This window comes from Scyliorhinus torazame, chromosome 5 (genome assembly GCF_047496885.1).
Source record: "Scyliorhinus torazame isolate Kashiwa2021f chromosome 5, sScyTor2.1, whole genome shotgun sequence".
In the NCBI taxonomy this organism is placed as follows: Eukaryota; Metazoa; Chordata; class Chondrichthyes; order Carcharhiniformes; family Scyliorhinidae; genus Scyliorhinus; species Scyliorhinus torazame.
Window position 1 is genome coordinate 103,259,525 of NC_092711.1, and position 13,333 is coordinate 103,272,857.

At 48.1% G+C, this 13,333-nt stretch overlaps 1 protein-coding gene across 2 annotated transcripts in view; it reads right to left on the bottom strand.

Annotated features, from left to right (window-relative positions):
- LOC140419270 (uncharacterized) overlaps positions 1 to 13,128 on the bottom strand; it is a 229,738-nt gene extending 216,610 nt beyond the window's left edge. Inside the window, exons 1-4 of one of the 2 annotated variants that reach the window (XR_011945663.1) lie at positions 13,071 to 13,128; positions 5,244 to 5,327; positions 3,233 to 3,339; positions 1,814 to 1,894 (exon numbers count right to left, since the gene is read on the bottom strand). The gene's annotated coding sequence lies outside the window, so the exon portion shown is untranslated. The remainder of the gene's footprint in view (positions 1 to 1,813; positions 1,895 to 3,232; positions 3,340 to 5,243; positions 5,328 to 13,070) is intronic. The other variant, XM_072503109.1, reaches the window with a different exon arrangement.
- Positions 13,129 to 13,333: the final 205 nt, after the last annotated feature.

Consider the following 13,333-nt stretch of genomic DNA (forward strand, 5'->3'; position numbering starts at 1 on the left):
AGTAAAAGTTGGGAGATAGCGCAAGGAGAAGAAGGATGTCAAAAAACACCAAAGAAACGGCCGGGAAAAAAGCGTCTGAAAGTCCGTTGGAGAGGGGAAAGGTCACTGCGGGGTCAACAAAGAAGATGGAGGCTGGAGCACCAGGGGAGGCCGCAGTGCTTACGGCTGAAGAACTAACTAAGGTGATGGCTGCGGAATTCCAAAAGCAGTTGGTACAGATTGAGAAATGTATGGAGATGGTGAGGAAGGAGATGCGGGAGGTTTTGAATGTGCTGGTGGAGGAGGCGGTTTCCCCGGGGAAGACGGCGGCGGCGAGCGCAGTGGCGGAGGTGTGAGAGCAAGGGGAGGCGCTGAAGGAAGTGGAGGAGACATTATTGCAGCACGGTGATCAACTTGCGTCGATGGGGAAGGAGATGCGGACGGTGATGGTCACGAACAAGAATCTGCGAGGAAAAGTGGAAGATCTGAAAAACAGATCCAGGCGACAGAATTTGAGGATTGTGGGGCTGCCCGAAGGAGTTGAAGGCCGAAGCCGACTGAGTATTTTGCCGCGATGCTGGCAAAACTACTGGGGGAGGGGGAAGACCCCTCCCAATATGAACTGGATCGCGCTCATCGGTCGTGGAGGCCTGTACCAAAGGCGAGTGAGCCGCCGAGGGCAGTGACTCTGTGCTTCCGTAGGTAGTGTGAAGGAGAAGGTCCTGAGCTGGGCCAAGCAGAAGCGGGTGGTGCAGTGGGCTGGAGCTGGTATACGTGTATACCAGGACTTTACGGTGGAGCTAGCGAGGAGGCGGGCTGCCTTCAACCGGGTGAAGAGGGCACTGTACATTGGCAAGGTGCAGTGTGGCATTGTATATCCAGCGAAGCTGAGGGTGACTTACAAGCTCAGGGACTTTTATTTTGGAACGGCGGAAGCAGCGGAGGAGTTTGCGAAGGCAGAAGGACTGTGGCAGAACAGAGAAATTGAGGAATGGTCATGTGCCGATGTAACCTCATGACTGTATTTTCTTCTTTTTTTTTGTATCACTGCGCGCGGGGGTAGAGGCTAAAGGAGCCAATGTTGCATATATTTGGACAAGGGAAGGGACGGGACTTTCATTCAAAAGGAGGGCTCTTTGTGGTGTAGGTGGATAGGCGGGGTTTGTGAGCTAAAAGGGGATCTTTGGGCTTTCCTAGGGCCGGGCAAGGGGGAAAGGGACCCGGGCGGGGGCCTCCACGCTGGCCAGTTTAAGCCGGCCAGTGAACGGGAGTGAGGTGGGGGGAGGGGCTGCGGCCATCGGAGCCTGACAGAACAGGGTCCGAGTGGTCTAGCCTGGGTGGAAAGTTGGGGGGAGGGAACCGAGGTTGGGAGGAGGAGTTCTACAAGAGGCAGTGGACGGGGGAGCTGGAGACTTGGGGGGGGTGGGGGGTATAACTGTGGGGTATCATGCACGGTACTCTCTTAGAGGCTGGATGGCGTTGGTTGGGGGGGGGGGGTGGTGAGCCGTGTAGATTAAGGGTGACTACGGGCAATCCCTGATTCCTTTTTGTCATTTGTTTATGTAAACATGCGGGTTGAGGTTTGGGGGTTGGTGGGTGGATGGGATTGTTGTTATTATGGGGATTGACATATCTTGCTGATTATTGTGTATTGTTGATGGGTGTAAATGTGGGAGAAAACGTGAAAAAGGAGGAGAATTTAAAAAATGTAAATTTTTTTTAAAAATTCCCTAAGATGCCCTCAGTTCAAGGGCAATTAGTGATGGGCAGTGAATGCTGGCCCAGCCAGTGACACCCACATCCCGTGAATAAAAAAAAAAAATGCCATCCTTACCTGGTCTGGCCGACACGATTCCAAACCACAGCAATGTGGTTGATTCTTTAAATGCCCTCCGAGATGGCCGAGCAAGTCACTCTGTTTGAGGGAAATTAGGGATGGGCAATAAATGTTGGCCCAGCCAGTGACTCCCACAAATGATTAAAATAAAATCCCGGAGACTCCAGTCAGTCAATCCGGGAGAGTTGGCATCCGGTCCAGGCTTGCAGTGCAAAATAATAATACTCACTTATTGTCACAAGTCGGCTTCAATGAAGTTCCTGTGAAAAGCCCCTAGTCACCACATTCCGGCGCCTGTTCGGGGAGGCTGAAACGGGAATTGAACCCACGCTGCTGGTCTTGTTCTGCATTACAAGCCAGCTGTCTTAGCCCACTGTGCTAAACCAGCCCCTTCCCTGCGGCACCTTGTCCTCTGTAAAGATGGCGGCCGGTATTCCGGGCCTGTCACCGCTCAGCTCTCACTCTATTCGGTGCTGTTTAAGACGGGACCGTTAACATTTTCACCGGGAGTTGAAGCCTCCACAGGGTATTTATGAAGCCTCCCGGCTCACTCCGCAGCTTCTATCGCTCCCCGGCCACCCACCGGCTCCAATCCTGAAAGTCGCTCAATTGTTTCTTCCCCGCTCCTCGCACCGTCAGCGACAACCTGAACTGTGCATGCGCCGATCACAGCCCGAACACCGCATGCTCCAGTCACAGCCGGACTCTGCGCATGTGCAAGAAGCTTCTGTCATGTGGATAGAGCACATTCTCAGCTGCAACGCATGTTGGGTAATAAACCTGCCACTAAAATGGATATTTTTGATATAAATTATGCTTTGCGAACTGATTACGATTTGTAACATTGGGCCAAGGGAATACCCACATCCCAAGAACAAATAAAGGAAAGTTGGCAGTTAGAAAGGCAAATGCAATGTTCGCATTCATTTCACGAGAGCTACAATACAAGATGAATGGGGATGAGAAACATATCAGCCATGGTCGAATGGCAGAACAAACTTGAAAACTCGATGGGCTGAATGGCCTAATTCTGCTTCTCGATCTTTTTTTTTAATGAGGGGATCTCATAGAAACATTTGTAAAAAAAATTGTTGGAATCCATCCTGGATACAGATCAACTGATTCTTGGAGGAGACTTCAATTGTGTTCTGGATCCTAAATGGACTGGTCCAAGCTGATTCAACCACAACAAAAACATGAAAAAGGAATGAAACCAGACGGACCACCCGGCATCGACCCAGGCACCAGAAACGACAACGGCAAACCTAGCAAAAGATTTTTTTTTACTGTTCCCATCAGTAGATTGTAAAAAGGATTACGGGACACAGATTTAAGATTGTGAACAAGATCTACAGGGGAGATAGGAGGTAGACATTTTACACAGTGAGTGATAATGATATGGAACTCAATGCTTACACACAAAGGTCGATAATCTCCAGGTCCTGATAACCCGAATGGTGCTGTCAGAATTCGATGTGAAGATTGGTTGTGAGTTTCCTGTCTGCGAATCCCTTTCTAAGTCCCTGTGAAAGAAGTTTACAAAGGCATCACTGTCAGTCCAGAAATGAAATTCAGGAAAGATAAACCTTTTTCCTGGTTTGAATTTGCTGAGTGTAAATCCTCCCCTACTAATCCCCTGTAAAAGGAGTTTCCAAAATTAATCACCGTCAGTCTAGGATAGAAATTCACAACATTCTCCCCTCCTGCTCCCTGGTCCAGGAAGACCTCTCATCCACCCCCCCCCCCCCCCCCCCCCCCCCCCCAGCTGCACACAGACCCTCTTGTCATCAGCAGTCCCCTCGATTTGAGTGTGACGTCTACTCAGGGTTGTGAATTTCTGCCCTGGGTCGTCATGTGGCTGAACAGAGCCGCAGAGCTTTGAACACATGGGACAGAATGTCTAATAAGACAGTGAAATCCGGAGAGCAGGATTGGCTTCCTTTTCTTTCCATCTCTGCCATCCCTTTGCATCATCAATAAGACATTGGGAATCAAAGACTAATCCAGTTTGATGGACAAGTTGTCTCCATCCTGAACAATGGGGAACAAGCTCCTCCCACTCATTGAAACATCGCCCCGACAAAGATGACAAATGCGCATGCGCCCTGATTCACATCCAATAAAGATGGCGGCCGTTAACCCGAGCCAAACACAAGGAGCTGCAGCTCCGCTTGGTACAAACGGGGTCCCGGAAACTCTTTTCCGAAGATGCAGCTTACAACAGCTTTACACAACGTTTCTGCCCACCTCCGCGATCTCTCGCTTCCTCCATATTGTTAAACGCCACTTTCGGATCTGAAGACACAGCCATTCTCCTTTGCCATTACCCACACTGCGCGTGCTTTAATCACAGCGGGCACCGCCCCTCATTCATTCCGATTGGTTGGAGGACCAGCCACTCCCGGTAGGTCCTCCAGTCCTGCCCCTCCTCTTCCAATGTGCAAAGTCCACGCAGACAGTGACCCAAGGTCGGAATCAAAGCCAGGTACCTGGTGCTTGAGGCAACAGTGCTAACCACTGAGCCACCCCCGTAACTCTGTCATGATTAGACAATAACCTGCCTGTTATTCCAATTCTGGTGTACGTTACTCTGTCACTATTATTATTAGACAACAACCTATCTAATTTCCAATTCTGGTGTGTGTTACTCTGTTACTGTTATCATCAGACAATAATAGGAGGGCAAGATGCAAGGTAGCATTGATATTTTGAAGTTTCTGTGTTACAATGAGTGTCACTGGGAGGTGTGTGATAAAATAGGAATGGAAACATCATGACAAAGGATGGCACGGTGGCAGTGGTTAGCACTGGTCCGCGAGGTCTTCGGCCCAAGTAGGACTCAGCAAAAACACAGTCCGTGCTCCCACCCTGGAAAGACCACCCAATGGATTCCACCTCTTCCCTGCTGGTGTGTGGGGTCTTCAGTCCGGGAGGGGGCTCAGCAAACACACAGCCCACTCGATCCCCCTGCCCCAGAACAAACACACCGGATAGAATAAGGAGGGTTTTGTCCTTGCTGAAGGCAAATGTTATCAGTTGGGAGGACTGGGCCAGGCCCTCAACCGGGGAGGGGCCCAGCAAACAAGCAGTCCAAAGGGCTTTACTCCCATCTTGTTTTTGAAGTTGCCTCCTTGTTGTTGTCTTTCTCTCCTCTCTCCATCCTTCTCTCTCTCTCCCCTCTCTTTCCCACTCTCTCCTCTCCTTCCTGGTCTCCCCTCGCCTTCCTCTAGCAGCAACTAGCACTGAAAACAGGCAGCAAACTGAGCAACAGAGAAAGCAGCAACAGCCACTCTCCACCACATCAACAACCTCACAACATCAAAGTCTGAACTGGGAGTACCAGCTTCGGATTGGCCATGCTAAATTGCCCCTTAATTGGAAACAAATAATTGGGGACTGTAAATTTATAATTAATAATAATACTCACCTCTGTCACAATTTTGGTGTTTTCAAGTTTACAATCTCCTGCTGCAATCTTCGGCTGGAAAGATATCAGAAGCTTTGGAAGCAGCTGTAAAAGGAAATTACAATGGTCAGAAATGCTAGTCGAGGTTAGAAATTAAGATCAGACAAACATTTATCTTGGTTTGAGTTTACTGGGTGTAAATCCTCCCCTAACCCCCGGTAAAAGGAGTTTCCAAAATCCATCACTCCGAGTCCAGGATAGAAGTTCCAAACATTCTCTTCCCTTGTTGCCAGTCCTAGGATTATGTAATGTGGGCTATACTTGCTTTGGAGGCAGTTCAGTGAAGTTTCACTGGTCTGATTTCTGGGATAGGAGAGTTTGTTTTATGGAGCAAGATCGAGCCTGATTGGTCTGTACCCGGTGGAGTTTAGAAGAATGAGAGGTGATCTTATTGAAACATTCGAGGGGTTTTGATGAAAGAATATTTCCCACATGGGGATTGAAGAACTAAGGGGGACAGTTTAAAGATAAGAGTTCTCCAATTTGACACTGAGATAAGGAGAAATGTCTTCCCTCAGAGGGTCATCAGTCTGTGGATGAAAGCAAATTACTGCGGATGCTGGAATCTGAAACAAAAACAGAAAATACTGGACAATCTCAGCAGGTCTGACAGTATCTGTGGAGAGAAAAGGGAGCGAACGTTTTGAGTCTGGATGACTCTTTGTCAAAGCTGAGTTTGTGGAATTCTCTTTCCCAGAGAGTAGTGGCGCTGGGTCACTGAATATACTCAAAGCTGAGTTCGTCTTTATTTATCTACTGGGGAGTCAAAAGTTTTGGGGGCAGACAGGAAAATGTAATTAATGGCACATTCGGATCAGCGTTTATTGAATGGCAGAGCAGTGTCAATAGGCCGAATGGCCTACTCCTGCTGCTAATTCTGATGTTATTCTTCTTCTGTTCTACGGATTGCCACACATGGCAGTAGCACCTCCCCCTTCTGGAGGGGCCTGTCAATCATCGAGACAATGATTTTCTCTCCTGGTCACCGGGATCCTGAAGCACCGCCTGTTACGTCATCAAGATGGCCCTTCAGCCGCGCTACTAAACAAAGATGGCGGCCGTGAAACTGGGCCTGATACCGGATAAAAGCTCCGCAGCTGCAAACACGGGGTTTGCAGGGTCTTATTCCGGCCTTGTGACCAGCAGGGGGTGTTTATGAAGCCTTCACTCCCTCCCCACCCGACTCCAGACTCTATTCCTCCCTACACCTCACTGCCCCCGCACTCGCACTCGCAGACCTCTGAGCAAAGTGACATTGCGCTTGCTCCAGATACAGCCCAACATTGCGTCTGCGCACTGCGCTCCTGTGGAGTGAATAGGGAACATTCACAGCCGCAAAGAATGTTGGGAAAAAGCCGCACCATTGAAATAGTTAATACAAAATAACTTCGTCACCAATTGCAAAAATAATCAAACAAATTATTGTCAATGGGTATTCCCATTTCTCAAAATGATTACATGCTGATCTCTTGTGGAATAATGCAGAACTGAAAGGTTTTTATCCACAATGGGTCCTTCCTCTCTCCTTCCCACAAGATGCAAACTCTTGTTGGGTACAATTCCAGAATCAGTAATTCTTCCATCTTCTTCCCTCTTGCTCGTGATACTTAATGTTCAGTGTTTTCTGGAATGATCCAGCACAGATGGAAGTCACTTGACACATCATGTCTGTACTGACTCTGGACAAGAGCTACCACTTTTCATGGTTAAATTCCATTTGCCACTGTACTGCCCATATGACCAGTCCATCTGTATCATGCTGTAATTTAAGGCTTTTCTCCTCGCCAGTTACACCAACAATTTTCCATCTGCAAACTTATTGATCATACCACTACCTTCACATATTTCAAGCCCTCGATTTTATATATAATTAATATTGGTGGCTGAGGATGCACCAGGATCTCCATCAGCACCTCAACCTGTGTTTCTTTCCTGTGAGACAATTGAGAGCTTTAATAACTCTGGAGAAACAATGCAGAAAAAGCTGATATTCTGGTCAAGGCTAATAACTGGGTGCTGCCTTCTCTGTCTTTGAATTTACATGACTCCTGTTCACTCCCCACTTATGTGCATTGACCATAATGACTGGCAAGAGTTTGCTGCCAATCAGTCACTATCATGACAACATGCGCATCAAACAGCATCATTCAGGTGGCACGGAAGCAAAGTGGTTAGCACTGTTGCATCACAGCACCAGGGTCCCGGGTTCAATTCCCACTTGGGTCACTGCCTTTGTAGAATCTGCACGTTCTCCCCGAAAGACGTGCTTGTTGGGTGAATTGAACATTCACCTGAACAGGTGCCAGAGTGTGGCGACGAGGAGGTTTTCACTGTAATTTCATTGCAGTGTTAATGTAAGCCTACTTATGACAATAAAGATTGTTATTATTATTATTTTTTCGGTGTTCTTGGAAAATATTGACCTGTTATATTTTAATTGATAATTTACTTTCATAATGGAGGTGTCACTGTGAAGAATTTGTCAGTCAGTAAGGATTGTCAGTGAGGATTAATCAGCATTTTCTAACTGGAGATGTTAATCAGAGGAAGCGTTCAGGCACTGAATTGTAGAGTTTATTACAAAAACTTAGGGCTGAAGTAAAAATTCATAATTTTATTGTTCACCAGCTTCTTTGGGAATTCTTAAATCGAAGGATAAGATCACAGATGATGATTTAAAAAGGGACCCTGCCATCACAAAAACCAACATATATCTTGAAGATTAAACTCCAGCCAGTTAACGTCATGAGGAAAGTAAATAATAATAATCTTTATTGTCACATGGAGGCTTACATTCACACTGCAATGAAGTTACTGTGAAATGCGCCTCGTTGCCACATTTTGGCGCCTGTTCGGGAAAGGATGACATTTAGAGACAGTTTGGTCCGGTGGGCTCGCGGAACGGAGGGAAGCAGCAGAGGCAGCTGATCAGATTTACTCAATCTCAGTCACAAAGAAGCTCCACAAGCTCCTCACACTTCTTGTTGGAGGTGAGGATGGAAGAGACAGGGGAGAGCGAGAGTACTTCAAAGGAACTAACTTGTGTCAGAGATATTAAAAAATTTCAGCACACGGTATATATAACACAAATCTAATTTATTTGACTTTTAGCCAGAATATTAGCCCCTGTAAATGGGCTGGAATTTGTTATCAGCAGAAAGAGACCCAAATGAACATGGTTCAGTCCTGAATGTGAGAAACAGCAAAACCCAATCGCAGTCGTTACTTGTGGCATCGTTGGTGTCTCAGCAGGTGGGATGAGGTGGTGAATCCCTTCCCACACTTGGAGCAGGTGAATGGCCTCTCCCCAGTGTGAGTTCGCTGATGTACAATGAGCTGAGATGATTGTGTGAACCCATTCCCACAGTGAGAGCACCGATACGGTCTCTCGTCAGTGTGAACACGTTGATGGCGTGTCAGATTCCCAGAGGTTTTAAAGCACTTCTCGCAGTCTGGACATTGAAACAGTCTCTCATCAGTGTGAATTCGCTGGTGACTTAGCAGGTCGGATGAAATAGTAAATCCCTTCCCACACTCTGAGCAGGTGAATGGTCTCTCCCTGGTGTGATCTTGCTGGTGCTTCTGCAGGGTGGATGAATCACGGAATCCCTTCCCACACTCGGAGCAGCTCAATGGCCTCTCCCCAATGTGAACTCGCTGGTGTCTCAGTAGGTGGGATGAACGAGTGAATTCCTTCCCACATTTGGAGCAGGTGAACGGTCTCTCCCCAGTGTGAATTCGCTGGTGTGTGCACAGAGCGGATGACTGAGTGAATTGCTTCCCACACGTGGAGCAGGTGAACGGTCTCTCCCCAGTGTGAATTTGCTTGTGATTTTGCAGCGCGGATGAGCCAGCGAATCCCTTCCCACACGTGGAGCAGGTGAATGGTCTCTCCCCTGTGTGACTACGTCGATGAATTTCCAGCTTGGATGGGGAAGGGAATCCTTTCCCACAGTCCGCACATTTCCGCAGTTTCTCCTCAGTGTGACTGCATTTGTGGCTTGTGAGGCCTGATGATAGAGCAAATCCTCGTCCACAGACACAAATCAAGTACGGTTTCTCACTACTGTCAACGATGCTTGTTCCTTCCATATTTAAAATCCGCTGATATTCAGGATATGATAAACTGAGGACTCTGTCAGATCCTGATGTGATGCTTGGTTTGAGTTTCCGGATTTTGAAGCCTCCCCTTCGAACACTCTGTGAAACTGATTTAAAAACAGAAAATAGGGGGTGAGAGAGAACCCACAAAAACACAAAGGTAGGTCGTGAAATTGCTGAATGATTCTTGTCGGCACTGGGAAAAAGTGACCATGAAAACGGCTGGATTGTTATAAAATCCAATTGACCTCTTTGGGAGGAGAGAGAAAGAGGTGAAGAGGGATTTTGTATATCTACAAGATATATTAAGACAGTAGTTGGCAAAGCATAATCGACCTTGAGCTTCATAAATTGAAATATTGATACTAAATTATGCTTCTGGTGGCAAAGTGGTTAGCACTGCTGCCTCACAGCTCCAGGGTCCCGGGTTCAATTCGAGTCTCGGGTGACTCTGTCTGGAGTTTGCAATTTCTCCCTGTGTCTACACAGATTTCCTCTGGTTTCCTCCCACAGTCCAAAGATGTGCTGGTTAGGTGGATTGGCCATGCTAAATTGCCCCTTCGTGTCCAAAGGTTAGTTGGGATCACTAGATTCCAGGGACAGGTTGGAGGCGTGGGCATAAGCTTAAGTAGCGTGCTCTTTCCAAAGGCCAGTGCAGACCCGATGGGCTGAATTACCTCCTTCTGCACTGTAAAGTCTATGATTCTGCACTGTAGGAATTCTATGAAGCTCTGATCGCCACGCTTCAGGAAGGATGTAAAGAGGACAGCACAGTGGCACTGAATGTTAGCCCTGCTGCCTCATGGCGCCGAGGTCCCAGCTTCAAATCAACTCTGGGTCACAGTCCGTGTGGCGTTTGCACATTCTCCCCGTGTTTTCGTGGGTTTTGCACCCACAACCCAAAGATGTACAGGCTAGGTGGATTGGCCACGCTAAATTGCCCCTCAATTGGAAAAGATTAATCGGGTACTCTAAATTCTTTTACAAAAAGGAAGGATGTGAAAGTTCTTGGAGAAGGTGCAGAAGAGATTTACCAGAATTGTTCCAGCAAAGAAGGTTGAGGGGAGATTTGATTCAGGGACACAAAATTATGCCAGATTTCCATCAGATGGACAAAGACACCCTGCTTCCATTCACTGATCGTACAAGCGTTCACAGCGCCAGGGTCCCAGGTTCGATTCCCCGCTGGGTCACTGTCTGTGCGGAGTTTGCACGTTCTCCCCGTGTCCGCGTGGGTTTCCTCCGGGTGCTCCGGTTTCCTCCCACAGTCCAAAGACGTGCAGGTTAGGTGGATTGGCCATGATAAATTGCCCTTAGTGTCCATAAGGGTTGGGATGGGTTATTGGGTTGCGGGGATAAGGTGGAAGTGAGGGATTAATGTGGGTCGGTGCAGACTCGATGGGCCGAATGGCCTCCTTCTGCACTGTATGTTCTGTGTAATCTGTGTAAGCAGCTGGGACACAGATTTAAAGTTTTGGGTAAAACCTGGATTGAACTATATAAGATCCTGAGGGGTCTTGACAGGGTGGCTGTGGAGAGGATGTTTCCTCTTGTGGGAGAATCTAGAACGAGGGGGTCACTGTTGCAAAATAAGGGTCTCCCATTTCAGATGGAGATGTGGATTTTTTATTCTCTTGAGGGTTGTAAGACTTTGGAACTTGCGTCCTTAAAAGGCAATCATGATGTGGAGATGCCGGCGTTGGACTGGGGTGAGCACAATTAGAAGGAGAATGGGACTGACTGGATTGCCCCAGAGAGCTAGCATGAACTCAATGGACCGAATGCTATTCTCTGTGCCATAATGTCTCTGACTCTTTTCTGTCATCTAGTTTTGTAATTTAACCCCAGCGGGTTCAGATATCACTCAGGTAAATCTGTGCTTCACTCCCTCTGAGGCCATTCAATCCTTCCTCAGGCTTGTTGCCCAGAACTGAACACAGTTCTCCAGGTTTGGCCTAACCAGGGTTTGTGAATCTCGGGGCTTTTCAAGTCACATTGAGACTTGAAATCTTCACTCACAGACAGAACAGACAAACCTTTACCTTCCACACCCAGATACTGCTGAAATTCAGTTTCTAATGAATTGAGTGACTCTGTTGGATCGCTATGTGACGTTTGGTTTGCGTTTCCCATCTGTTATACCTCCACTTCCAGTATCCTTAAATTTACAGAAACCTCACTGTCAGATTAGGATAGAAATTCACAACATTCTCTCCTTGCCAACTTTGGAGGTTCGATCACATGACCTGCCCCCATCCTCCAGCCATTAATCGGTCAACACATCCATCCTTGTGACACACTGCCTTCCTTGGCCAATTGGGAAGCAAAAGGACTCATTACCTTACAGGACAGTGATTGACTGTCAGCCAATCAACCTTTATCCCATTTTCAATATTTTAATATCCGCTGAAGAGAAATGTTCAAAGAAAATTACAAAAAAATGTTTTTGACTGTCCTAATGATGTCCCAGCCTTGACTGTCACTGAGGCAGAAGGTAAAATTTGAATTCATTGATTGTGTACGGATGACCATGAAACCATGGTAAGAAGTCTTACAACACCAGGTTGAAGACAAACAAGGTTGTTTGAAATCACTAGCTTTCGGAGCACTGCTCCTTCCTCGGATGAATGAAGAGGTATGTTCTAGAAACATATATATAGACAAAGTCAAAGATGCAAGACGATACTTTGAATGCGAGCATTTGCAGGTAATTAAGTCTTTACAGATCCAGAGACGGGGGTAACCCCAGGTTAAAGAGGGGAACACTTCAGCAGTCAAGGGCTTTCAGCCTCTGATCTTCGGGTAAGCGTTCTCCAAGGCAGCCTTCAGGACGCGCAACAACGCAGAATCGCCGAGCAGAAACTTATAGCCAAGTTCCGCACACATGAGTACGGCCTCAACCGGGACCCTGGATTCATGTCGCATTACATTCACCCCCACCATCAGGCCTGGGCTTGTGAAATCCTACCAACCGTCCTGGCTTGAGACAATTCACACCTTTTAACCTGTGAAAACCTGTTGGACTTTAACAAGACTTCTATCTAGGACAGCACGGTAGCATTGTGGATAGCACAATTGCTTCACAGCTCCAGGGTCCCAGGTTCGATTCCGGCTTGGGTCACTGTGCGGAGTCTGCACATCCTCCCCGTGTCTGCGTGGGTTTCCTCCGGGTGCTCCGGTTTCCTCCCACAGTCCAAAGATGTGCAGGTTAGGTTGATTGGCCATGATAAATTGTCCTTCGTGTCCAAAATTGCCCTTCGTGTTGGGTGGGGTTACTGGGTTATGGGGATAGGGTGGAGGTGTTGACCTTGGGTAGGATGCTCTTTCCAAGAGCCGGTGCAGACTCGATGGGCCGAATGGCCTCCTTCTGCACTGTAAATTCTATGATATCTATGATCTGTAGGATTCTGAACGGTTTGCTCCAGCTCAGGGGGCGGGGCTGGAGGACTGACCGAGAGCGGCTGGTCCTCCAGCCAATCAGTGTGAATGGGAGGCGGAGCAAAGCCGGGGCTATCGCTCCCTCCGCATGCGCCCGGCCACCCGGGCTTGTCTCGAGGAAAAGCCCGAGCAGCGTTCGCCGGTTCAACTGTTGTATCCGAGCTTCGTATTCGGGGCTTGGGGCCTACACGGAGTGTTTATGAAGTCGCCCGACGCATCAACCGGCTCCATCCCTCTCTCATCACTCACCGAGCGGGATCTGACCAGTGGACGATTTCCACCCGACCGTACGAATCCTGAGTTGTCATCGGCTCTGCGCATGATCCAATTCACGTGGGAGACCGGGGCTCAGCTCCGCCCTCATTCACTCCGATTGGTGGGAGGATCCGCTGCAATCTCTCGGTCCTCCAGGCCCACCCCTCTCTTCCTATTGGTCCAGAGCTGCCGTCAATCACTTCCTGGGCATTGTGAGCTGGAGCATGCGCAGTGCCGATGCTGGACTCGGCCGGGAG